Here is a 3,913-nt window from a genome sequence, read left to right on the forward strand (position 1 = left end):
AATGGCTATTTTTAGAACTTGCTCACGGGCGACTGACAAGGTCCCCTCGGGCGACCGGGGACCCACGGGCACCGTGTTGGTGACCCCTGCTGTAGACAATCCAGTATGTACGTAGCTGCGCAAAAATGTGCCGCATTTTGGAGCGTTTTGGCTCTGATGGAGACCATCGCCAATGGAAGTATTCAGAGGGAACATTTGTTCAGAGATTATATTTATCTTCTGTTGATGATGGTTTATTAGTGTTTAGATTAATCCAGACTGATCATCCTGGAGCTCTGAGCTAAACTTAAAGAAGGAGCCGTGCGTTACCGGTACTGGTGCAACTGCAGTCATCGAGCCGCCCGCTATGTGAATGTGCCTTATGGACAGAAAGCATCTTTATTCTGTAAATATACAACTTATGCACATGATTCTACTATTTAGAATAAACGTCCAATTTCCCCACTCAAAGACCCTCTGACACGCTGTCTGTCTTTAAATCCCAGCTGAACGCCCTATTGTTCAAACGGGCATTTTCACAATCTCTTTAATTAATTTATTTATTTTATTTGGATTTTATTTTTTTCTTTAAAATGTATTTTTATTTTTGTGAGGTGACCTTATGTGTCCTGAAAACACTTTTTAAATAAAATATATAGTTATTATTACAAATATACTGCTACAAACAAGGACGTCGCCTATTGCTTCACGTGGTGGCAGACTTCCAGGTACATACATATGTATTTATGGGTGGCGACAGGGCGGACTAGCAGCTGCGCTCTATTTCCCTCAAATTAGGATTTATGAAGGAAAGGTGCGCGGCCACATGCGTGCGCACGGCTTTATGCATCTGTAGCAGCATAAATGGTACGCTGCCACTTTAAGGTCAATTTTGGCTGCTGCGTATAAGCAATAGTGATGGGCAAATTAAGCCTCATGAAGCAATGAACCTTTTGCAAAAAGGTTCCTTACTCGCTGCTTCATTCATCACTCACTAGTGACATCTGCTGGTGAAACTGTAACAGCCTTGTCACTCAGTTGGATCATACTTCCAAAAATTACTCAATGCAATATTGTCACAAAGTTTTCATCAAACTCATGTTTAGTAACAGGAGAGTCAATTAAATTATATTTAATTGTCATATGTTTTAAATATTAAAATGATTTGTAGCCAATCTAATCCTTGACTATCAGTGGTTGTGTTGGGTTTTCTTTTATATCATGGACTTATTTGACAATGAAGGTATGTTGTACTTTAATGTATTGGGAATTGAGTGATTGTTGAGGCAGACTGAATACTTTCAGTGAAAAACTTGCTTCCTGAAAAACAGAATTTGTTTAAAACAATCTCTTCTTGGGAGTTGTAGTTCTGGTTTTTAACAGTACAAATAAAGTTTGCCTCTTGCATTGGTTTTTAGTCTGTTTTTGATGTGTGAATCTGATGTATCTCCTGATCAAACAAAAATAATAAAGAACTGTTCAGATTTTAGGTTTAATTGTTTTTATTTAGGAACAGGACTTTTTTCACTGTTTCAGGTTGTAGACGGTTTCTTCGTCGGCAGATGACCTCCCCCGCCTTGGAAAAAACTCGTTCACAAGGCACTGATGATGCAGGTGAACAGAGGAACTTCAGTGCCATACAGTACAAATGGGGATGCACATGTTTGTGTGTGTGCCAATACTCCAAAGGATCTTCATATCTCCTTAGGTTCATTTCGGCGAGGTATCGCTCCACTTCAACAATGGCATCTGCTGTGGCATTAGAGCTACGCCTCTTCTGGTCCACTGTAGAATCTAACAGAGACCACAGTTCACCTATAAATAACAAAAAAATCATTACAGATAATATACACCAACAACTGAAATACAGTAGTACAAATGTCACAAGAAAATAAAAAAAAAAGAAAACTCACAAGATTTGCTGATGCCTTCTCCTGCATCTGCTGAATCCTGCAGCTGGTTACCTTCATTGCTTGCAATTAGTGCAGAACATCCTGTTTTCAGCCACCGTACTGTGTCTTGTGCCTTGCTTTGACTGACAAAGCCAAGAGTTTTGAACCTAGGGTCCAGTAATGTGGCCATTGTCATGACACTTAATGATTCAATATTTGCAATTTGTTCTTTGACACGCCTCAATAGGTTTTCAGACAGAAGTCTTGCAACATCATTTTTTATATTTGCCGTCTTTGTAAGCACTGCATGGTGTAGCATGTTCATTAAAGGTATAACCTTGGATATTGACACCCTTTTCTCTTCAGAGAGCTCTGAAGTTGCTTGGAAAAATGGGAGCAACACCAGTAACGATTCCTCAATTATCTCATAATCCTGAGAAGTCAGAGGGATTGTATCAGTTTTGAGTGTTGTGAGGGCTTACAGCCACAGGTTCTTTTTGTTGAAACAGACATTCCAACATGAGGTAAGTGCTGTTCCAGCGTGTGTCCACATCGATTATGAGCTTTTGCGACTGTCTTCCCATCTGTATTTGAATCCCTTCTAGCTTTTCTTTACCTGTGGTGCTTGAGTGAAAATATGCTACAATTCTTTTAGCCTTTGCGCGGATGTCACAGAGGGCAGGGATCTGGTCAAATGATTTCTGGACTAATAAATTCAGTCCATGAGCAATGCAAATGGAGTGCCTGATCTTTAATGCCTTAGCACATGCAATCATGTTAGCTGCAGCATCAGTCACCAGACAGTTCACCTTATCAGTAATTCCCCACTCCGCCATGTGATTATGCACCACCCTGGCCAGATTCTCAGATGTGTGAGTGGAAGGGAAATGCTCCACTCCAACTAATACAATGCCCAGTTTGTCATTGGGATCAATAAAGTGGCATGTTATGGGCCAGGTAAGCCTCCATATTCATGGAGGTCCACATATCTGCGGTCAGACTGACGGCAGACACCTTTTGAATGTCTTCTTTGGCTTTTTCTTTTGTTTTGTAGTATTTCTCTTCCACCATCTTTTTTAATGCCTGAAATGAAAAGCAAAATAATTCATTTAAATAACTGAAATGATTTCCATTTACCACATTAGCTGGTATGTTTGACACATATAAACCTTTCTGGTAGGAAGAACATAGGTTGGATCCAGCAAATGAATGAGCTCCCTGAACCCCTCATACTCCACTACTGAAAAGGGTTGGGAATCCTTTACAATCAAGTTTACCACAGCCTCATCTAGCACCTGCTTCCTGGAATCTGTAAGACGCATAAATATAAAACAATCAAAATATTATACTGATAGATATATGAATGAAATAATTTTAAACACATAAAACAATGTCATACTCTGGCTGGTGTCTCCTGTGTTTAAAGTGTACTTATTTTCATGTAGGGCCCTGTAATGCCTAATCATTGATGATGTGTTGTTGTAGACCAACACCCTGTCACACAGCAAACATTTCACCTGAAATAAAAGGATGGCGAATTTCACACAAAGTTGCTATTAATGATGCAAATGTAGTCAGATCTTGTGCAAACAGTATACAAAACTTATGATCTGTCATCTCAAAATACTCCCAGATATGAGAGGTTTTTTACGGAAGCGCATTGCTATCACGCAGGAAAAAAAAATTTCGAGCGCTATCACGTTATAACGTGATAGCGCTCAAAAAATTTTTTTCCTGCGTGATAGCAATGCGTCTTCCGTAGTTTTTCTCTTTTTTGACGGCTCCATTTCAACCAGTGCTGATGAAAACGGCTCTGCTGACGCGCCACCAAACCACCTACTACAACCCACGAAGCAACAGGGTTCATAGCGCTTTTATTTTGAAAAACAATACGCAAAATGAAGCAATGACGTGGCAGATGTAATGCGAGGCCTCGTTTGTTGCTGATTACATGATTTTGCTTAATGTGACACAAGCTCCGAAGCGGGGCTTCATCGGACACGCCCCCTTTTTACTCGGTACACTCATAGACATAATATAAG

At 40.0% G+C, this 3,913-nt stretch overlaps 1 long non-coding RNA gene across 1 annotated transcript; it reads right to left on the reverse strand.

Annotated features, from left to right (window-relative positions):
• Positions 1–2,985: 2,985 nt before the first annotated feature.
• LOC106941433 (uncharacterized) lies at positions 2,986–3,489 on the reverse strand. Its single transcript, XR_001423359.1, has 2 exons — positions 3,271–3,489; positions 2,986–3,180 (listed from the first exon to the last, which is right to left on the reverse strand). It is a non-coding gene; the product is annotated as an uncharacterized LOC106941433 (long non-coding RNA).
• Positions 3,490–3,913: the final 424 nt, after the last annotated feature.

Source organism: Poecilia latipinna, unplaced genomic scaffold (genome assembly GCF_001443285.1).
Source record: "Poecilia latipinna isolate Pla-1442-1.1 unplaced genomic scaffold, P_latipinna-1.0 Scaffold3669, whole genome shotgun sequence".
Taxonomy (NCBI): domain Eukaryota; kingdom Metazoa; phylum Chordata; class Actinopteri; order Cyprinodontiformes; family Poeciliidae; genus Poecilia; species Poecilia latipinna.